Source organism: Protopterus annectens, chromosome 4.part0, assembly GCF_019279795.1.
Source record: "Protopterus annectens isolate FY-2018-M chromosome 4.part0, PAN1.0, whole genome shotgun sequence".
In the NCBI taxonomy this organism is placed as follows: Eukaryota; Metazoa; Chordata; order Ceratodontiformes; family Protopteridae; genus Protopterus; species Protopterus annectens.
Genome location: NC_056733.1, coordinates 84,451,525 through 84,475,556, shown reverse-complemented (window position 1 = coordinate 84,475,556; position 24,032 = coordinate 84,451,525). Strand labels below are relative to the sequence as shown.

The 24,032-nt window shown below is 39.4% G+C and overlaps 1 protein-coding gene and 1 long non-coding RNA gene across 2 annotated transcripts in view; one reads left to right on the top strand and one right to left on the bottom strand.

Moving 5' to 3' along the window:
• LOC122800215 (UDP-GlcNAc:betaGal beta-1,3-N-acetylglucosaminyltransferase-like protein 1) overlaps positions 1 to 24,032 on the bottom strand; it is a gene marked incomplete in the record, with an annotated part of 1,890,971 nt that overhangs the window by 15,341 nt on the left and 1,851,598 nt on the right.
• On the top strand, positions 2,317 to 11,783 carry LOC122799205. Its single transcript, XR_006364439.1, has 4 exons — positions 2,317 to 3,657; positions 6,220 to 6,350; positions 8,910 to 9,040; positions 11,600 to 11,783. It is a non-coding gene; the product is annotated as an uncharacterized LOC122799205 (long non-coding RNA).

Here is a 24,032-nt window from a genome sequence, read left to right as displayed (position 1 = left end):
GGGCATGAGGAAAGACATAACATAATAAAAAACACAGCTTGTGTCCTCATTCTCCCAGTTTTCTTTTCATTATATATTTAAGTATTTAAAAGTTATCCTGAGCCCTCTATCACTAATAATTTTGGCTATGTCCCTGACTGCAGAGAAAAAAAGGCTGACAGCTATGCCTTCCCCTTTATATACAGTAAAAGCAAAAATAAAACTGAAGCTTAAAAGAACAAGATAAAGACAGACACAGCCTGCTTTACTCAGGATTCCATCTAACAACCATGGTTTAACCAGGAGGAAAAAAAAAACACTTCTAGCACCTACTATCAGATAAGTAATTATCTCATTTTAAGTAGAAAAGTGAAGCACTCTACCACCAATTAAACCAAACAGGCAAAAAAAGCCTAATAACCCTACCTCTCAGCTTGGATAACTCCTAGAATAATTTGTGGACAAAGGCACCAAAATAGAAAAAGATTTTAAATATTGCTCTTAGAAACTTAGAAAGTTGTTAGAATAACAGGATTTTTGTTCATAGGTAGGTACTAGGCTATTGCCCCTAGGGCCTATAAAAGCCTAGCCAAATGGTTCCCTGGCTTTTGCTACCCAAGAAAATTATTTCCCTGTGCCCCTGTCAAGCAGAGCCACAGAAGTGATCCCCGGGGTGAATTTCCCATCTCCCATCCAGTCATCAAGATTTTTCTTGAAGAGTGCTAATGAGGAGCTTTGTTTGATATAGATAGGTAGGTAGTTTGTTCCAGAGTATGGGAAGCCTCTGGGACAGGACTCTATCCCTCCAGCATGTAGCGTTTATTGTGGTGACAAGGTTTAGGTCCCTAGAGCATGTAGCTCGGAGGGCTTGGGATTTCTTTACGTGGAGCATGTCCAACAGCTCTTGGTTTGACATAGCTTTGTATGTTAGGCAGAGATCGCCTCTGAGTAGGCGATATGCGACAGAGTAAAGCTGGAGTTTTTTGAGACGGTCTGCGTAGGGCATCTGTTTGAGGCTGGTAATCCTCTTTGTGAGGTATTTCTGTGGTCTTTCCAGTTGTTGTGGATGTCTTGTGAGGTACATACCAAAATGGGCGTTGTACTCTATAATGGGTCTAATGAGTGATGAGTAGAGGGGGACAATGACCCCTTTTTTCCTGGATGAGAAAACTTTTGTGATGAGGTGTGCAACGTAGAAGGATTTCCTGACTACTGTGGCGATGTGATTATCAAAGGAGAGACTACTGTCCACCTGTGTCCCAAGGTCTCTTATCACACTTTCGGTGTTAAGTAGTCTACCGCCTATGTGGTAGTTCATGGGTACAGAGTGCTTACCAAAAGGGATGACAATACACTTTTTGGCATTGAGCTTGAGGCCATGGCTTTGACACCAGGCACCTGTCTCAGTGAGGCCATTTGTAGGATGTCCACATTGTTAGGAGTTTTGATTATGGCTCCTAGCTTGCAGTCATCTGCGAACTTTGGTAGCCAAAGACCTTCTGTGTTAGCCTGTACTTCACAGTAGAAGATACCAAACAGGAGAGGACCTAGGACTGAACCCTGTGACACTCCACGTGTCACTGGTCTGAAGTTGGATTTAGAGTCTGCTACTTTCACAGTGTGGGTTTTGTCAGTGAGCCAGTTGGCAACCCATCTTGTGACATAGGGACAAATAGCATACATTTTCTGAAAAATATGAAATGTGAAACTCAAATGTATGTCGTTACGTAGTGACTTCAATCCTCCGGGATTTGCCACACAATCACAAATTTTATGACGAACGGACCAAAAATATGAGGCAAAGATCTGGACATTCTGTGAAAATATGGACAGTTAAAAGGTATGCTAATAACACTGCTAAGCACCTACTACCAGACTAACAATTACCTCAGTGCTAGCAGAAAAAGCGTAGTACTTCACCACAAAGTGAAAACGGCGAAAAACAATCAACACTGCTAAGCACCTACTACCAGATATACAATTACCTCAGTGCAAGCAGAAGCAGAAAATTGATGACTTTTAGTCCAAATTAAAATAAGAAGACAGAAAGCCAAACACTGCTAGCATCTACCACCAGATAAGCAAATACCTCAATGCAAGCAGAAAGGTCATTAAAACAAAACGGCAGAAAGCCAAATAACATTGCTAGGATCTAGTACCAGTTAAACGATCATCTCTTTGAAAATAGAAGCATAAAAGTACAGGACTCGAGTAAAAAGTAAAACAAAGACAGAAAGCGAAATAACACTGCTAGCACCTACTACCAGATAAGCAGTTACCTCAGTGCAAGCAGAAAAGTGATTAAACATTTTCTTTATAAGTATGATAGGCCCGATGTTTCATGCATCTTTAGTCTGCCATGAACCCACAGCACTGGTCCTACTGAAATAAGAAAGGACAATACAGAAGAAGCATTTGCAGCATATAACTGAGAAGGTGAAAATATGTTTTTTTTTTCCTGTGGGACAGTGTATTTTATGACAAAATGAAGGGAGACAGAAATCAGGATACAGTACCGGAAGAGCAGGACCCCTGATTTATACATTTGATGTGAAACGTACTATGTGCAATCAGAGTTTTCATCACTATCATCTCATCCCAATGCTATTAAACAGAAAGACTATGATATTTTGATAGGAAATGTAATGCTGTGCATGGAGCGTGGTGATTACACTCCAATATTCAGAAAAAGACAAATCAGGTAAGCTCTAGAGTGTTATGAGACCCCATCTAAAATGATAAACACCACCTGCTTAAGTTATTAAGGTCAAGTCTCACCTTAGGCAATGAAATTTGCCAGTAGTGACCAGCAAATGCCACTGGCAGAATAAAGATTCATTTCTGCCTGCCATGCATTACAATAAGGACTTCCTGTTACACAGAGAGTTCCCAGAACAGAATGTGTGTTCACTTTCATTTTATGAAGGATATGAAGTCTGAAACTTAAATGTATGTCATTATTTATGAATTCAATCCAAAGTAATATGTGAAAAACATGGACTTTATGAAGAGCAGACTAAACATACAAGGTAAAAATCCTGACGTTGTGTAAAAATGTGGACTGCAGAGAAGCAAGGAAGATGAGTGTAAAACAAAAGGGACTGTGTAACACTGTCTGACAACACTTGCTAAGTGCTTTATGGCTTTGAAAGCTGGACAATTTCCATTTTTTTTCTTTTTTACTTTAACTAGTTGTACACATAGCAGATAAAGCTCCATGCACTACAAAGAATTATGATCAGCTAATTGATTATAAAGTATTATGTGTTCTTGAAATGGATGCCAAGATTCAACGCTTGAGTGAATTTTCCACAACACTTCCACTATTCAGACAAGTTATGCTTGAAGTTAGTGGTAGGATTAACAAAGCAATGCAGAAAAATAGTTTTCCCTTTAAGTGTTTTTTTTTTTTTTTTTTTTTTTTTTTTGGTGTTTTACGTTTTCAGGTTCTAATTGTTCATTTTGCTGGGATCAGGTCAGCCTAAAGTGACTGCTACTCGGTCTGCCTTGAACCTTATAAAATATCAGTCTGCTCTGGGAAAAGAAACTTATAACACTACAGACTGTTATTCCTAACTTCCTCCCTTCTGGTGACTACCGAACCTGGTCAGCCTAAAGTGACTGCTACTCGGTCTGCCTTGAACCTTATAAAATATCAGTCTGCTCTGGGAAAAGAAAGTAGGTTTGAACGCTGTAATACTGACAAATTTGGGCTCTTAGTGGGTCTTCCTATAGGAGTTTTTAGTTAGCCTGTGCCTCAGTCTCCAGCAGCCAGTTCCACCCTTTTTCAGCCCCCCTCCCCCCGTGTTAACAGCTCTCTCTCCCTGTCATTTATTTCTACTTCCCTTTACCACTCTACTGTCCTAGTGCATTTTTATCCCCTCTCCCTCCCACCTACTTTCATTGCACTGTAGGTGCCCCACACCTCGGCTTTCTTTTTCCTACTTTCTCTGGCCCAAATCAGCCCTTGTCTCTCTTCATAGCAGGTATTTGGTTTTACCTTTTCTCCTGCATCTTGTACCCTGCCTTATTGTCCATCTATATCCCATATAACTCTACTATTTTTATCTGTAACTTTCCTTTTCTACTATCTACCCTTTCTCTTCCGCTCCCACTGTACACTTTTATACTGACTTAACTTTACCCTACACTATTCACCTATCTGGCACTCCCTGGTTGCTATATTTCTCTTCTATCTAGTTAAATACATATTTTACTTTACGTTTCTGCTTTCTTTTGATTGTCTCCTTTCTTATCTCACCTGGTGGTTCCTGATTTCTCTTCCTCTAATACGTCTCATCTCTTGTTTCTACTATCTGTTCTTTCCAAAGTACTTTCTACCCATTTACACCCCCGTGATTCCTATCCTGTCTTCTCTTGGACTTCCTTCCCTTCTACCCTCCTTATCCCGCCCTCCCTCTCATTTTTCTATCACACTCAACTTCCGTCCCGCCCCTCCTTTCGGTGAGTTTACTAATACCCCCTTCTGCACCTGCGCCACTTCCTTTACTGCCTTCTACCTGTACATATCCCTGGCTGCTGCAGCTCTTGCCCTGGCGAGCTTCTCTGGTAGGTTTTCCCTCTGCGGAGTTTACAGACTGTGATTTTAACATGTGTATTACTATGGCACTATAGCTTTGCAGCCTATTATTTTGTGAACTCCTATTCTTGTAACCTCAACTACACTTTCCAGGAGTGTGCCTCCTTTGAATGATTGAGCTTAGTAATTCTAATTAGTGATACGACACTTGTTCACTGATGTATTTACTATATGCTGTTAGTGGTTTGAAATTATATCATACTGTATTTGTTTCTGTTGTTCACTTCTACGTTTGATAAATGAACACCTCTATGTGCGACGAGATTCGCTGCAGCTGTTGTTAATGTTAATGGTATTCCCATCTTAGCATATAATCAAAACGCTCTCTAACGAGGTTATACGCGCTTAGGATTTAGAGTGTTATACTTTTCCTGAAGTGCTCCCATTTTAAGGTTTAGTGTTTAGTACGGCCCTTCTGTTGGTCATTGTACCTATAACAGTTTGTTAACTCAGTTTATTTTTCCTGACCTTTAATGCTGATACTTTTATGCATTTTGTACCTGGTTGCTCCCTTACTATCTAAACTGCGCCACCCACGTGGAGATTATCCACGTGCTTAGCTGGCGTTCCTTGCTGTCCCACACTTCTAACAATCCCTTTTATTGTAGATCGCCTGGGCGACGCTTACTGTTGTATTTCCCGTATTAGCTCTGCATTGATAGTTATTGCTGCCCCTTTTTAATCGGAAAGCAGTTCCATTTCCAAACTCCACTCTATCTGCCTTCTAAGTTACATGCGCTTTCAGCGCTACAGTAGTGGGCGTTCGCCTCTCTCTCTCCCTCACCTGCGACAGTTATCTTTACTGGGGTTTTGAGGGTTTTTGCTAGTTATTGCTGCCCTTTTTAATCAGAACACAGTTCCACTGCAAGACTCCACTCTAAACGCCTTCTAAGCTACATACGCATTCAGCGCCTCAGTAGCCACTCGGCGTTCGCCTCTCTTTACTGGGGTTTTGAGGGTTTTTGCTAGTTATTGCTGCCCTTTTTAATCAGAACACAGTTCCACTGCAAGACTCCACTCTAAACGCCTTCTAAGCTACATACGCTTTCAGCGCCTCAGTAGCCACTCGGCGTTCGCCTCTCTCTCTCCCTCCCCAGCGACAGTTATTATTTCTAGGGTTTTGAGGGTTTTCAAGTGCACTTAGCTCACTATTTATTGCTAGAACATGCATCTATTCTAACTAATGCATATGACACCAAGGGTACCAGGCTAGTATATTTTGAACAAGATATAGTTAGAGTTAGGGACCTGGATTTTTATGAATTACTCACATGTTTGCTTTGTTGTTACCACTGTGACTATTCTCCATTGTTGGTTAATGTTGTTTATTTGCATTTCAAATAAGATATACGTGCTTAATATACATATTCTGCCTAATTCTGATGTCATTAAGGCTACCAGACTAGTCTTTTTTTTTTGAACAAGATCCAGTAAAACTTCTGTGACCTGGACTTTACTGTGTGTACTCACATGTGTGCTTTGTAGGTACCACTGTGACTATTTTCCATTGTTGGTTAAATGTTGTTTATTTGAATCTCACATAAGGTATACATGTGTAATGTTGATTATTTGAACCTCGGACAGGATTCATGTGCTAACTCTGTTTCATTTTCCTTCTCTTGCCCTCCTTCTCCCCACAGCTTATAACACTACAGACTGTTATTCCTAACTTCCTCCCTTCTGGTGACTACCGAACCTGGTCAGCCTAAAGTGACTGCTACTCGGTCTGCCTTGAACCTTATAAAATATCAGTCTGCTCTGGGAAAAGAAAGTAGGTTTGAACGCTGTAATACTGACAAATTTGGGCTCTTAGTGGGTCTTCCTATAGGAGTTTTTAGTTAGCCTGTGCCTCAGTCTCCAGCAGCCAGTTCCACCCTTTTTCAGCCCCCCTCCCCCTGTGTTAACAGCTCTCTCTCCCTGTCATTTATTTCTACTTCCCTTTACCACTCTACTGTCCTAGTGCATTTTTATCCCCTCTCCCTCCCACCTACTTTCATTGCTGTAGGTGCCCCCACCTCGGCTTTCTTTTTCCTACTTTCTCTGGCCCAAATCAGCCCTTGTCTCTCTTCATAGCAGGTATTTGGTTTTACCTTTTCTCCTGCATCTTGTACCCTGCCTTATTGTCCATCTATATCCCATATAACTCTACTATTTTTATCTGTAACTTTCCTTTTCTACTATCTACCCTTTCTCTTCCGCTCCCACTGTACACTTTTATACTGACTTAACTTTACCCTACACTATTCACCTATCTGGCACTCCCTGGTTGCTATATTTCTCTTCTATCTAGTTAAATACATATTTTACTTTACGTTTCTGCTTTCTTTTGATTGTCTCCTTTCTTATCTCACCTGGTGGTTCCTGATTTCTCTTCCTCTAATACGTCTCATCTCTTGTTTCTACTATCTGTTCTTTCCAAAGTACTTTCTACCCATTTACACCCCCGTGATTCCTATCCTGTCTTCTCTTGGACTTCCTTCCCTTCTACCCTCCTTATCCCGCCCTCCCTCTCATTTTTCTATCACACTCAACTTCCGTCCCGCCCCTCCTTTCGGTGAGTTTACTAATACCCCCTTCTGCACCTGCGCCACTTCCTTTACTGCCTTCTACCTGTACATATCCCTGGCTGCTGCAGCTCTTGCCCTGGCGAGCTTCTCTGGTAGGTTTTCCCTCTGCGGAGTTTACAGACTGTGATTTTAACATGTGTATTACTATGGCACTATAGCTTTGCAGCCTATTATTTTGTGAACTCCTATTCTTGTAACCTCAACTACACTTTCCAGGAGTGTGCCTCCTTTGAATGATTGAGCTTAGTAATTCTAATTAGTGATACGACACTTGTTCACTGATGTATTTACTATATGCTGTTAGTGGTTTGAAATTATATCATACTGTATTTGTTTCTGTTGTTCACTTCTACGTTTGATAAATGAACACCTCTATGTGCGACGAGATTCGCTGCAGCTGTTGTTAATGTTAATGGTATTCCCATCTTAGCATATAATCAAAACGCTCTCTAACGAGGTTATACGCGCTTAGGATTTAGAGTGTTATACTTTTCCTGAAGTGCTCCCATTTTAAGGTTTAGTGTTTAGTACGGCCCTTCTGTTGGTCATTGTACCTATAACAGTTTGTTAACTCAGTTTATTTTTCCTGACCTTTAATGCTGATACTTTTATGCATTTTGTACCTGGTTGCTCCTTACTATCTAAACTGCGCCACCCACGTGGAGATTATCCACGTGCTTAGCTGGCGTTCCTTGCTGTCCCACACTTCTAACAATCCCTTTTATTGTAGATCGCCTGGGCGACGCTTACTGTTGTATTTCCCGTATTAGCTCTGCATTGATAGTTATAGCTGCCCCTTTTTAATCGGAAAGCAGTTCCATTTCCAAACTCCACTCTATCTGCCTTCTAAGTTACATGCGCTTTCAGCGCTACAGTAGTGGGCGTTCGCCTCTCTCTCTCCCTCACCTGCGACAGTTATCTTTACTGGGGTTTTGAGGGTTTTTGCTAGTTATTGCTGCCCTTTTTAATCAGAACACAGTTCCACTGCAAGACTCCACTCTAAACGCCTTCTAAGCTACATACGCATTCAGCGCCTCAGTAGCCACTCGGCGTTCGCCTCTCTTTACTGGGGTTTTGAGGGTTTTTGCTAGTTATTGCTGCCCTTTTTAATCAGAACACAGTTCCACTGCAAGACTCCACTCTAAACGCCTTCTAAGCTACATACGCTTTCAGCGCCTCAGTAGCCACTCGGCGTTCGCCTCTCTCTCCCTCCCCAGCGACAGTTATTATTTCTAGGGTTTTGAGGGTTTTCAAGTGCACTTAGCTCACTATTTATTGCTAGAACATGCATCTATTCTAACTAATGCATATGACACCAAGGGTACCAGGCTAGTATATTTTGAACAAGATATAGTTAGAGTTAGGGACCTGGATTTTTATGAATTACTCACATGTTTGCTTTGTTGTTACCACTGTGACTATTCTCCATTGTTGGTTAATGTTGTTTATTTGCATTTCAAATAAGATATACGTGCTTAATATACATATTCTGCCTAATTCTGATGTCATTAAGGCTACCAGACTAGTCTTTTTTTTTTTTTGAACAAGATCCAGTAAAAATTCTGTGACCTGGACTTTACTGTGTGTACTCACATGTGTGCTTTGTAGGTACCACTGTGACTATTTTCCATTGTTGGTTAAATGTTGTTTATTTGAATCTCACATAAGGTATACATGTGTAATGTTGATTATTTGAACCTCGGACAGGATTCATGTGCTAACTCTGTTTCATTTTCCTTCTCTTGCCCTCCTTCTCCCCACAGCTTATAACACTACAGACTGTTATTCCTAACTTCCTCCCTTCTGGTGACTACCGAACCTGGTCAGCCTAAAGTGACTGCTACTCGGTCTGCCTTGAACCTTATAAAATATCAGTCTGCTCTGGGAAAAGAAAGTAGGTTTGAACGCTGTAATACTGACAAATTTGGGCTCTTAGTGGGTCTTCCTATAGGAGTTTTAGTTAGCCTGTGCCTCAGTCTCCAGCAGCCAGTTCCACCCTTTTTCAGCCCCCCTCCCCCTGTGTTAACAGCTCTCTCTCCCTGTCATTTATTTCTACTTCCCTTTACCACTCTACTGTCCTAGTGCATTTTATCCCTCTCCCTCCCACCTACTTTCATTGCGCTGTAGGTGCCCCCACCTCGGCTTTCTTTTTCCTACTTTCTCTGGCCCAAATCAGCCCTTGTCTCTCTTCATAGCAGGTATTTGGTTTTACCTTTTCTCCTGCATCTTGTACCCTGCCTTATTGTCCATCTATATCCCATATAACTCTACTATTTTTATCTGTAACTTTCCTTTTCTACTATCTACCCTTTCTCTTCCGCTCCCACTGTACACTTTTATACTGACTTAACTTTACCCTACACTATTCACCTATCTGGCACTCCCTGGTTGCTATATTTCTCTTCTATCTAGTTAAATACATATTTTACTTTACGTTTCTGCTTTCTTTTGATTGTCTCCTTTCTTATCTCACCTGGTGGTTCCTGATTTCTCTTCCTCTAATACGTCTCATCTCTTGTTTCTACTATCTGTTCTTTCCAAAGTACTTTCTACCCATTTACACCCCCGTGATTCCTATCCTGTCTTCTCTTGGACTTCCTTCCCTTCTACCCTCCTTATCCCGCCCTCCCTCTCATTTTTCTATCACACTCAACTTCCGTCCCGCCCCTCCTTTCGGTGAGTTTACTAATACCCCCTTCTGCACCTGCCACTTCCTTTACTGCCTTCTACCTGTACATATCCTGGCTGCTGCAGCTCTTGCGCTGGAGAGCTTTACTGGTAGGTTTTCCTTTTACGGAGTTTACAGACTGTGATTTTAACATGTGTATTACTATGGCACTATAGCTTTGCAGCCTATTATTTTGTGAACTCCTATTCTTGTAACCTCAACTACACTTTCCAGGAGTGTGCCTCCTTTGAATGATTGAGCTTAGTAATTCTAATTAGTGATCGACACTTGTTCACTGATGTATTTACTATATGCTGTTAGTGGTTTGAAATTATATCATACTGTATTTGTTTCTGTTGTTCACTTCTACGTTTGATAAATGAACACCTCTATGTGCGACGAGATTCGCTGCAGCTGTTGTTAATGTTAATGGTATTCCCATCTTAGCATATAATCAAAACGCTCTCTAACGAGGTTATACGGCGCTTAGGATTTAGAGTGTTATACTTTTCCTGAAGTGCTCCCATTTTAAGGTTTAGTGTTTAGTACGGCCCTTCTGTTGGTCATTGTACCTATAACAGTTTGTTAACTCAGTTTATTTTTCCTGACCTTTAATGCTGATACTTTTATGCATTTTGTACCTGGTTGCTCCCTTACTATCTAAACTGCGCCACCCACGTGGAGATTATCCACGTGCTTAGCTGGCGTTCCTTGCTGTCCCACACTTCTAACAATCCCTTTTATTGTAGATCGCCTGGGCGACGCTTACTGTTGTATTTCCCGTATTAGCTCTGCATTGATAGTTATAGCTGCCCCTTTTTAATCGGAAAGCAGTTCCATTTCCAAACTCCACTCTATCTGCCTTCTAAGTTACATGCGCTTTCAGCGCTACAGTAGTGGGCGTTCGCCTCTCTCTCTCCCTCACCTGCGACAGTTATCTTTACTGGGGTTTTGAGGGTTTTTGCTAGTTATTGCTGCCCTTTTTTAATCAGAACACAGTTCCACTGCAAGACTCCACTCTAAACGCCTTCTAAGCTACATACGCATTCAGCGCCTCAGTAGCCACTCGGCGTTCGCCTCTCTTTACTGGGGTTTTGTGGGTTTTGCTAGTTATTGCTGCCCTTTTTAATCAGAACACAGTTCCACTGCAAGACTCCACTCTAAACGCCTTCTAAGCTACATACGCTTTCAGCGCCTCAGTAGCCACTCGGCGTTCGCCTCTCTCTCTCCCTCCCCAGCGACAGTTATTATTTCTAGGGTTTTGAGGGTTTTCAAGTGCACTTAGCTCACTATTTATTGCTAGAACATGCACCTATTCTAACTAATGCATATGACACCAAGGGTACCAGGCTAGTATATTTTGAACAAGATATAGTTAGAGTTAGGGACCTGGATTTTTATGAATTACTCACATGTTTGCTTTGTTGTTACCACTGTGACTATTCTCCATTGTTGGTTAATGTTGTTTATTTGCATTTCAAATAAGATATACGTGCTTAATATACATATTCTGCCTAATTCTGATGTCATTAAGGCTACCAGACTAGTCTTTTTTTTTTTTTTGAACAAGATCCAGTAAAACTTCTGTGACCTGGACTTTACTGTGTGTACTCACATGTGTGCTTTGTAGGTACCACTGTGACTATTTTCCATTGTTGGTTAAATGTTGTTTATTTGAATCTCACATAAGGTATACATGTGTAATGTTGATTATTTGAACCTCGGACAGGATTCATGTGCTAACTCTGTTTCATTTTCCTTCTCTTGCCCTCCTTCTCCCCACAGCTTATAACACTACAGACTGTTATTCCTAACTTCCTCCCTTCTGGTGACTACCGAACCTGGTCAGCCTAAAGTGACTGCTACTCGGTCTGCCTTGAACCTTATAAAATATCAGTCTGCTCTGGGAAAAGAAAGTAGGTTTGAACGCTGTAATACTGACAAATTTGGGCTCTTAGTGGGTCTTCCTATAGGAGTTTTAGTTAGCCTGTGCCTCAGTCTCCAGCAGCCAGTTCCACCCTTTTTCAGCCCCTCCCCTGTGTTAACAGCTCTCTCTCCCTGTCATTTATTTCTACTTCCCTTTACCACTCTACTGTCCTAGTGCATTTTATCCCTCTCCCTCCCACCTACTTTCATTGCGCTGTAGGTGCCCCCACCTCGGCTTTCTTTTTCCTACTTTCTCTGGCCCAAATCAGCCCTTGTCTCTCTTCATAGCAGGTATTTGGTTTTACCTTTTCTCCTGCATCTTGTACCCTGCCTTATTGTCCATCTATATCCCATATAACTCTACTATTTTTATCTGTAACTTTCCTTTTCTACTATCTACCCTTTCTCTTCCGCTCCCACTGTACACTTTTATACTGACTTAACTTTACCCTACACTATTCACCTATCTGGCACTCTCTGGTTGCTATATTTCTCTTCTATCTAGTTAAATACATATTTTACTTTACGTTTCTGCTTTCTTTTGATTGTCTCCTTTCTTATCTCACCTGGTGGTTTCTACCCGCTCCGTTCGCCCTCCGGGCTCACTCCGCTCCCCTACCCTACCCCCAAATCCCACCCACCCCCAGTGCATCTACATTTATAGTCCATTCCTTTCCCCTCCCCTTTTGCAGTCAACCTATCCCATCTCACTGCTCCTCCCCCACCTAGAGGATTCTCTTTAAACCACCCCTCTCCCTCACTCCCCTTTCCTAGCTGATCTCTCTCATACATCCCCTCCTTATATCTCTAAAACATCCCAGCTAACCCCAACCCACTCCTCTAATATCTATCCTATCCTACTCTGCCATGCCTCTTCCTCACTTTCTCACCTCAATTATATGGATTTTCTTTCTTTCCACTCTGTATAATGCAACCTCATATTCCTATACCACACTACCCATCTCTATTCCTCTCCGCTCTCCTTCCACTATTTCCTATCCACAACCTCCAACCTCCCATTTTTCTTTTATACACCCCTCCCTTCTTCTATCTAATCCATTTCATTACTTTAAACTAAAACTCTATACATTTTACATAAAATCTCCCTCTTTCAAACTGAAATTACATCTCCCTCCTACTTTACTCCCCAAGTCTAAGTTTCAACACCTCTATCCTTTATCTTGTCTTGCCCGTGCAGGAGATGTCCATCCTAACCCTGGGCCTACACCAACTAACAGTCTCTATCCCACTACCTCCACAAATAGTCACAATCATAAATGCCTTAAATTTTTTACCATCAACACCCAGAGCATTAATAACAAAATAACAAACTTCCATGCCTGGCTAAATGTTACTGAACCTGACATAGTTGGAGTAACAGAAACCTGGCTAAAACCCCAAACTACTAACTCTGAAATATTACCACCTGGCTACCAAGCACTCAGATCCGATCGCCAAAACAAAAAAGGAGGTGGTGTAGCCTTAGTCTACAACTGCCTGCTAAATCTTTGCCCTTACCAAAATACCATTCCTAACTTTAAGAATGCAGAACTTGTCATAGGAATCCTCAAAATAAACAACTTCAAAAGTATCTGCGTAATGACAGTCTACATCCCCCCTGGAGACAACATCTCCACCCTTGAAAATATTCTCTGTTGGACTTCAAACAACATTAAACAGGAGACTATCATTCTAGGTGATGTAAATATTGATTGGAATATGATTAATAATAATACTCCCTCTCAGTCAATCTATCTTTATAACTTTTCTCAACTAACAAACAGCATTACCAGACCTAACAAAACTAATCCTCCTGGGTCCATCTTGGACTGGATTCTAGTCAGCCACCCTGACAATATCTCTAACGCTGGTACCTTACCAAACTCATTAAGTGATCATCTCCCTGCCTTTATTGACCAAAACCCAACACCTTCCACACCAACAACATTACACTCACTCGTAACCTAACTAATTTCAACCCTTCAGTATTCTCTGAAACCCTTAAACTAACAAACTGGGATTCACTCAACACTCTTCCCCTAGATGAAGCACTAGAACTCTTCAATACTACCTTCCTTACAATCCTAGATTCCCAAGCCCCCCCCCGTACAAAAAGGATAAAGTTCAACTCTGCCCCTTGGCTAACCAAAGACACTAAAATTCTAATGCGACAAAGGGACAAAACTTGGAAACTATATAATAAAAATAAAACCGCCGCATCTTTACTGCAATTTAAGCAACTTCGCAATCTTGCTAAAAAACTTATTATAAAAGATAAGAAATCATACTACAACAAACTTCAATCTAACCTAACTAACAATCCCAAAAAATTCTGGAATTCTATCAATTCACTCTTACATCCAGGTACAAAATCCAATCCCTGTCCAGACAATAATAAGTCTGACACTGAAATCGCAACTCTCTTTAACTCCTTTTTTACTGACTCCATAGCTCAACTGGCTAAATCCTTCTCCACATCCACCCATACCCCTAACCCAAAGCCTTCTTCTTCATCCATCCCTCACTCCAACTCTCTTAACCCTCCTCCCACTTTCATTCTACAACCAGTGCCTACCACCAGTATCAAACAACTTCTCTCCAAACTCAAACCATGCTCAAATGCCCCTGACAACATCCCATCACTCTTTCTCAAGCTCGCAGCAGACGGCATTGCCATACCTATCAGCATTCTCATAAATAGATCCATCCAAGAATCATATGTTCCCAAGCTTTGGCGGGCAGCCCACATTTTGCCCCTCCATAAAGGAGGTAAAAATAATACCATCTCTAACTTCAGACCAATAGCTATTCTTTCCCCAATTTCAAAAATACTTGAAAAATGTATCCACCAGCAACTCATGCCCCACCTCCTCAATAACCATCTCCTCACTCCCACTCAACATGGGTTTCGACCTGGTCACAGTACCATAACTGCTCTTCATTCCTTCCTAGAAATTGTCAACCAAGCTCGTGACTCTGGAAATATTGTCTCTACTGTTCTTCTTGACCTATCTAAGGCCTTGACACAATATCTCACTCTCTCCTTCTCAACCAACTCTCTAACCTCAATCTCTCCCATAACTCTCTTTCTTGGTTCAGAAGCTATCTCTCTGATAGATCCCAAGCTGTGAAATGGAATACTGGTACCTCAAAATTCCTACCTACCCCCACTGGTGTCCCTCAGGGCTCTATACTGGCCTCTGCTCTTCAACATTTTTATCAATGATCTCCACACTTCAATTCCTCATTCTAAAATAGTACAATATGCAGATGACTCCACTGTGATCTGCTCTGCCCCTAACCTTCCCGAACTCCAAGCGAAAACCCAATTGGCCTTCACAACCACAGAAAATTGGATGCTTCAAAATCATCTTTCCCTTAATGCCAACAAATCCCACATCATTCTTTTCTCTCCCTCAAAAGCAATGACTCTGGACAAGTCTTCCTTCATAATCTCCAGCCTCTCACAGTCCTCAATAGAAGTTGTTAGTTGTGCTAAACTACTCGGAGTCACCATTGATGAACATCTGAAATTTAATAATCATATTCAACTAAACATAAAAAAAACACATCAGAAACTCGGTATGCTCTATAGAAATGCAAACTTTCTGACTCCATCTTCAAGACAAACTCTTGCCACTACCTACCTTCTCCCTTCTCTACTGTATGGTGCCCCTATTCTATCAAATCTCACCACCTCTATCTCCTCTAAACTTGAAAGTTGCTACTATAAAATTGCCAAATTCGCTACTAACTCCCCCCATTCTACACACCACTGCATCTGCCTCCGTAGTCTCCAGTGGCTAGAACTCCATAATCATCTTGATTTCCTCCAACTTACTATTGCACACAAAATCAATTTGAACCCCACTGCTTGCCCTGCATTATCCAATAGCTTAACCATATATAATCCTCCAAGGCCCCTAAGATCTAGCCACCAAAATCTTATTTCAGTGTACAAGCCCAAACGACCCTCTGGCCAACTCCTACTTTCTTACACTACAGCAAAAAAATGGAACTCACTTCCTTCCCTCCTAAGAGTCACTACAAGCTATGAACAGTTCAAATCTCTTCTCCATTCTCACCTTTCCCAAAATTGGAAATGTAATTGTCTACTTCCTACCTAGATCTTAGTTCCTCCTAGTTCCTCCCTCCTAAGAGTCACTACAAGCTATGAACCCCCCGGGTTCCCCTTCTTCAACCTTGGTCAGTCCTTAGCTCCCCTCCCTCTTCCTCTTATCTCCTCCCCCCTCCCTGACTAAACCCTTTACTTCCCTTAAGTGGTCTCATCCCTCTACCCTCTTGTCTGCCTAGTCTCACAATTGAATCTTTTTGCCTTTTTCCTTAAAGATGTTCTTCTGGACTCATTCATAACATGAACATTACTCTACCTCTTCTTCTGCTATCTGCCTCCTGTCCTCTCTTCTCCTTCAAACTATTTTCTTCTCCTTTGCTTACTTGCTCTTGCATTCAAACTCATTCTATATTTTCCTTTTATTTCCTACTTCACGTTACATTTCAGTAGCATAAAAACAAATTTCTCATATTGCCTACTGTACTTCATTGTTTAAAAAATGTTAAAATATTTGCTATTAGAACTCTGAGTGTTTTTGTATATAATGTATTAATTTTCAGTCTCTTTGCTGTGTTTTTGTGTGCAATGTATTATCTTCAATGTATGCTTGTGTTTTTGTGTTCAATGTATTACTACAATGTATTCTCACGGAGCTTTTCTCCCCGGGCCTCCACTGAAAACGGGCTTCCGAGCCCAGTGGACTTCCCCGGTTATCAAACTGGAAATAAATAAATAAATAAATAAATCAATCATTTGTGGTTCAATCTTTCAGCATTTCAAACAAAAGCAGCAGATCCTCACATATATGGTTTGATGTTGAGCATGCTGCCATCATCTCAAAACAAAAGTGTTCAAAGCACATAGTCTAAGCCTGCCTGTTTCACTTAGCCCATATCAACTGGCATCAAATACAAACTCACAGGTTACCCAACAATATCACTGCAACACAAGGTTTGTACTGAACATGAAGTAACTCATTGCGCTTGACTTCATATCTATGGATGAAGTCGGGGACACCTAAGAACCTGAAGCATGGCATTGTGATCGGCCACAAGTGAAATACATTTTCTGGACACAGCTCTATTGAGGGACTCTCTGAAATTAAGCAGTAAATTTTCAAAGGCCAAACACCTGCTGCTCCCTTGTTACCAATTTCTTTTCAGAATGTGTGTGACATGAATGATGAACGGTCACTTACACATTATGTACTCAGTATACTTGTGAGATAGTGTAAAACTTCCTCGGACAGAACAAAATTAGCAAATCTACTGGCTGCTGGTTGGTCAAAAAAAAAAAACCCTCAAACAATTTTCAGCCATCAAAAAAGAAATTTATTTTTTTGAAGAGCAGCACTTCCCATGTAGGGGACACCCCTCAAAACTGAATATTACTACTCAAAGGTCATACAACAGTGGAAAAAGAGTGATCTCTGCTGTCAGTGAAGTAAATTTTCCTCTATTTATGTCCCTTCCTTCCTTACCACTCTGTTCCTGAAAATACACTGGCTATGCCCTTGTAGCAACCCTGACTAATCAATAATTACTACTGCTACTAACATCTTTTTATCTAATTCTACTCTCTCCACTAAATTAATGTCCTGTAGTATAACATGAAAGCATGTATGCAGAAATGGGAAACTGTATTAGCTTCTAATGTATGTAAATAACTAGCTCTAAATAGTGTAAATAGTTTTAGGAAATGTGTAGATATATTCATCTACATCTATTTTGTGTAACAAAAAATCATCTTGTCTGATATCTGTCTTGGAGCATTTCTCCCCGGGCCTCTACTGAAAATGGACATATATCCAACTGGACTAGCAAATAGTAAAATAAAATAAAAAATGTATTGGCATTTGGAAAACCGCTATCAATAAACTTAGGTTCCCAACAACATTGGAGAAGGACTAATCCAAGATGCTACAGTGTTTCCTAAATGGAGGAAAGCCATCCATAAAGAATATAGGATATGCAACGTTCTGAAGTCAAAGTCAAAAACTTGGTCAATGATCTCCAATACAAAACTGCCAATAGCCTAGTACCCTGAAAGATCACACACCTCACAATTCACTCTCAATTCATATTACTAACATATATAGACTCAAACTCTCATTAGCCTACAGGTTCACAGCACTTACACACTACTACAACTGCATTTCAATTAAAATACCTTCCCCCATTTAATTTTTTTTTTTTGCTGTGGCCTCTAATGGGTTTCACATATTTCATCACTCCTTAGCAGAGACATTAAACCCAGTTTCCCATCCACATGTCCAAGTTTTCCTTAAAAGGACTGATGTTCCTCAATAACTGTCTGGGTATTTCGGTACAGATCTTGGAGATTATTTCAGTGATAAAATTATTCTTAGGCATGTGTTGTTGGGATTAACATAAAAACCATTTACTTTGGTAGGTTTTGGGGTTAGATGATAAAGATTACATGCAGATTGTAACACCTCATTTTATATAGTTTGTATGTTGTAATTGCTTTGTCCTGAAACAGTCTCTCATATAAAAATGTATTTATTTATTTATTTTTTAACAGCACAAATCCTGAACAGATGGAATTCTTTTAGTACACCATCTCTGGACAGACATAGTTCTGCTCAATTGTTTCCTAGTGAAAATACAAAGCTAAGTGTTATGTTCCAGGACTGGCTGTATATTAATAGTATATAAAACTAACAAGACCTGATTGATCCCTTAAACTTATAAATTTCAGCAATATTCTTGAGTTAGGACATGGTTTCTAATAATGTTTGGATGTTGGTTAAATGAAAAGTCAGAGGAAATGTAAATACTCAGATCATTCAAAGTTGATACCACTTCAAGAATTTAATGATCTAAAATTATTTTTTATTTGATTTTTTTTCCAAAGTACATTACCTGATATTTAGTGTGGCTAAACTGAAGGCCAACTACTTTTGCCAAATCTGGGAATAAATATTAAAGTTTAATATATCTTCTTCTGAAGTATCAATATACCCTCTTTTATAGTCTTCTGCATACTTAGCGTACCAAAAACATCTATTATCGGGGCTAGAAGAAAATACAAGGTTGAACATAAAAGGCCTCATCAAGGAGCCCTGGAGTGCACGTAACAGCAATGGGAAATATACAGAGAAACTGCTTTGCATAGAAACACCTCGGGTCTCCTACCCGAACACTGATGTTAATCAAGTTGTGATTATATTTCTACTTCTGTAGTGCTTGAAGCAACTGAGGAATGTAAAAGATGATCAAATGTTTTGGATAGATCCATATATACGTCCCCTGCACATTAGTCCTAGTCAATTGCTTGGGTAAGGTCATTATAAAATTCCACCAAGATGGTAAATGTGGAATTTGCTACAGTAAAACCATGTCAAAGTAAATTGTGCACTCCAGATTGTTTTTTTTTTTTTATTTAGGATATAACCTGCAGGATAATTAGACATTTCCGAATTGTTACACTTTTTGTAAATCAGTGTAATTATAGATTTCTTCCATCAGTCAGGAGAAATAGAATGCATCAGATGTGTGCTAAATATTTTTTGTAAGTTGGGGCACAGTTCCATGTGAATTCTTGTTAGCGGTACTGCTGGAATATTGACAAGAGATACAGATTTGGTAGAACCTATTATTTTAAGTGATTTGATGAGCAACTCCTCTGAAACTGTAAGGTGGATTGCTGAATCAGTAGCTACTGATGAAGCTGTAGGAACAGTATATGTAGCTGTATTCATCGATACTGAGAAATAAGTATCAAAAGCATTGGACGTCTCTTCAGCATCTGTAATTTCATTACTGAGAGAAATTGCTGAAACTGAGTCCCTTTTCTTGGGTACAATAATTGACACATTAATAAAATGTTTTCTCATTTACTGTGTTGGCCACCAATTTGGCCTCGAAAATGAGTTTTTTTGTCATGATAGTGTCTTTTTTTGGTATTTTGTTCAGCTGCATTGTGTTCAGGAGTTCAGTCCATTATATATTTTTTAAAGTAATGTTTCTTTTTTCCTACAACTTTTATGCAAATGTCTTTCCCACCAAATAGGATACATTTGCATTTTAAATTTAGATCTAGTAAAAAATGATGTTATTTCAGTTGAGTTAATCAGATTTTTTTTGAGTTGGGGATATCCTACATCAACTTCCATTTCAACTTTAGCATCCCAGTTATGTTCATTTAAAACTCCTAGCAGCTTTGCATAATTAATTTTATTGAAGTTGGACTTTTTCTTTGGGTAAGGTACATTAATTTCATCCAGTTGAAAACTAAACATTATAAAGTGATGGTTTATGTTACCTAATCGTTGACCAATACTCATATTGGAAACATGGTCAAATATTACTAGTTAGTAATAAGTAAGAATCGTACTTGCCTGAGTAGGTTCCTGCAGCGTTTCTGTAAGATTCTGATAGCAGTGTGTTACAGGCTAAAAGTAACATCCCCAGTCTTAGTTCAACCTTAGAAATGCAATTCTGGAGAAAACGAGGAATATAAAATTTTGAGAATTCCATGCTTCAGTTATAACGGCTATTTGAATTTTATCTTGCAGTAGTATATATGCCAGTGCTGGACCTTTGTTAGAAATACTACATGCATTACAATACTAAACTGTTGTAGTGTTATTAAGTCCATTGTTTCTTGTTGTGTTACTTCCTCTGAATAAGTATAATCTAAAAATGTTTAAGATATACTGAAATTTTGCTTTCGATGAAAGAACCGCCACAGTTGGCTTAAGTGGAAATGTCTGTAGCGTACATGTGGCTATCATAAATGAAGTATTTCCAGTAAATGAGAAGTCCCAAAGGGTATATACTGCATAACTGCCTTAAGCATGTGCTAAGCAGGAAAGCATTCCTATGCATGCAGTTACTGCATCTTGGCAATGGAATAATTTCCCCCAATACTAACATTTTTTTCTGAGTTCCAAGATATCGACTGCAGCATTTTCATATGATTCAATGGACAATAATTAAGATCACTGCTTCCAAAGTGAATAACAAATGAAGTATAACCGATATTCCCTTGCAGGCCTTTATTTAACAAGTGGGGAGTGGGTGTCAACTAACTGCATGCCAGGTAGCAAACAAACTTATTCTAAAGCTGTTAATAGTGTTTAATTTATGTCTTGCAAGCTTAAGCACAGATTCATACAGTAGCAGGACTTTCCCTTTGGTATCTACGTTTGTAATGTCTGGGCAAGCCGCACACTTAACGCCTAATGAATCAAGTCATCGACTAAAATGTCATTGCTTTTAAGTGAGGAATAGTGGTAGGGAAGGGATCATCCTGAGGTGGTCATATGAAGTTTTTGTGACTTTTGGGAAAGTCAAACTATTAAGTATTTCAATATCATTCTGGGATTTTTCTTGGTTTTGAATGGATAGAAAGACTGGGCCTCGTAATGCCTTTTTTTTTTAATTTTCTATCAGCCAACCTGATTTTTTTTTCCTGGAGATTCGGTGAGCTCGCTGCATGTTCATTTTAACGCAGCTTTCTTTACTATAATAACTTCAGGGTATACTGCTAGAGAAGGAAACGGGGAGAACTGAGGCAAACTTCCACTACCTTTACCTTGCTATTTCATCAGCTGCCTCACAATCAGTCAGATGTGTTGTGCAGGTATTGTAAATCAGCTGTCTCTGGTCTTGGCTACATTAGCAACGCTAAATTCATCTGCAGTCTGCATGAACTTCACTATCACAAGTTTTCTCACTTCTCCTTATTTTTTCTTCCCCTGACTGGAAGCTCATTTCTTTTTTCTTTTAATTTTTACTGACCCACCTAAGTTGATTTCATCTGAGAGTGAGAATTTGGAGTTATTTCTTACCTTTCTTTGTGTGCTGTTATTAAGACTTATGACCTCCTGAGTTATTAGGTACTGAATCACTCACATTTATACTGTGTAGGTATTGATATCAGAGGAGGAGGTACTGATAACATAACTGGAAGAATAATCAGATACTGTGCCATGTACACCCTTCCTTCCATGCTTTTATAAATGATAAAGTAGCACATAAAATACTTTTTAAATCATTAACAGTAAATAATGGAAATACGCTTTTGTCCTATAGAACTTCATATGGCTGAACTAATTTTAAGCAATTTGAACAGAGTAACATATGTTTAATTGCATCATCAAATGCAAATGTATTGTAACAGTCCATCTTTTACATTTTAAATATGCACTTTGAGAGTTCATCGTTCACATGAAAACTCAAGTATGAGAGTAGGTAAAGAAAACAAAATGTGAAATACCCACACAAGCATCCACAAAGATGGTGTTATTCAAATAGACAATCGAGGAGACCTAGAACTAGATAAATGTCAAAAAAATTAAAAAGTAGTCCACTAAACCACCAAGAAATAGTAAAAAAAAAAAGGAAAGATAAAAGAAAAAACAAAAAGGTGTCACATCAGAGTCATGAACAGGGCATGAAGGTGGACATAGACTAATAAAAACACCTCTATTTTGCCTTTTAATCACAAATGTCCTACTCATTTTAGAATGCTTGACATACTAGACACAGTCTCTTATTGGCCAAAATAGTTGAACAACAAGCTAGTCCACTAAATTATTACACCTCTTAACTATCCCCGTTTTACAAGAACATTTCTATTTTCAAGCCTGATTTACCCCTGCATATAATGGTCCTACTTTTGAAGGTATGTCCCTATTTTCAGGTTTGATTTACTCCTTGATACAATTTTCTAAATCCCCTCAACATATGTGATTTCTGAAGCTGTCTAGTGCACAAAAAAACACTCCACATGACCAACATTCTAGTGGCAATAGTTTAAAGAAAGAAAGCACACATCTTACATTTCCCTTTTTCTGAAGCACCTTCAGTGGTAGAATTTTGTGACACACTTCATTCAAGTCTACAGATTTTATAGTGTCTCTCTGCAAAGGTAACTACATTGTTCCATCATTTTTGTCACTCGTTTTTATAAACGTGTGTTTCTGTGTAGTATCCCCTATTACTACTAGAAGCAGGAAAGAGTTGAGCGATATTTGGTATTCAAATTTTATGCTAATTAGATTCCCAGATTTTTACCTCAGGTCCCTATTTTCAAGGGCCTTTGTTACTAATTTCAATATTTGTAGGTTGAGAAGTATGCACTAAATCGATAGGGAATGATTGAAAAATGCAAATATTGAAAGAAAAACAAACATGATGTAACCTCCCCCACACACATACACAAACACTGAAAAGGGCATGAGGAAAGATATAACAATATAAAACACAACTTGTGTACTCAGTCTCCCAGTTTTCTTTTCATTTTATACTTTTAAATATTTAAAAATTATCTTGAGCCCTCTGTCCCTAATAATTTTGGCCATGTCCTTGATTGCAGAGAAAGAGAGGCTGACAGCAAGACCAAAAATAAAAATGAAGCTTAAAATAAGTTAAAGATAGACACAGCCTGCTTTACTCAGGATTCTTTCAAAACAACCTCGGTTTAACCATGAGAAAAAAATGACACTTCTAGCACCAAATATCAGATAACTAATTATCTCATTTTAAGTAGATAATAAATAAAATACTACCATAAATTAAAACAAAAAGGCAGAAAAAGTCTAATTAACCCTACTTCTCAGCTTGGACAACGTCTAGAATAATTTGGGGACAAAGGCACCAAAACAGAAAAAGAGTTTAAATATTTCTCCTATAAACTTAGAAAGTTGTTAGAACAACAGGAGTTTTATTAGCATTCGTTGAAGGTTGCACGTCAGGGCTGGCAAGTCGGCATGTAAAAATCTACTGCCAATCATTAGCGGACCGGACTTCCATTGTGGCAACCCCTAACCGGGAAAAGCCGAAAGACACAACATTTTCTGAACGAAGTGTGAAACTCAAATGTATGTCATTACTCAGTTCAGTCATCTGGGATTTGCCAGAAAATCCCATATTTTATGAGGAACAGACCAAAAATATGAGGTAAAAATCTGGACATTTTGTGAAAATATGGACAGTTCAGGAGGTATGCTAATAACACTGCTAAGAACCTGCTACCAGATAAACAATTACCTCTGTGCTGGCAGAAAAAGCGTAGTACTTTACCACAAAGTGAAAAACGCAGAAAGCAACCAACACTGCTAAGCACCTACTACCAGATACACAATCAGTGCAAGAAGAAGCAGAAAAGTGATGATTTCTCCCACAAAGTAAAAGAAGACAGAAAGCCAAACACTGCTAGGACCTACTACCACATAAGCAGATACCT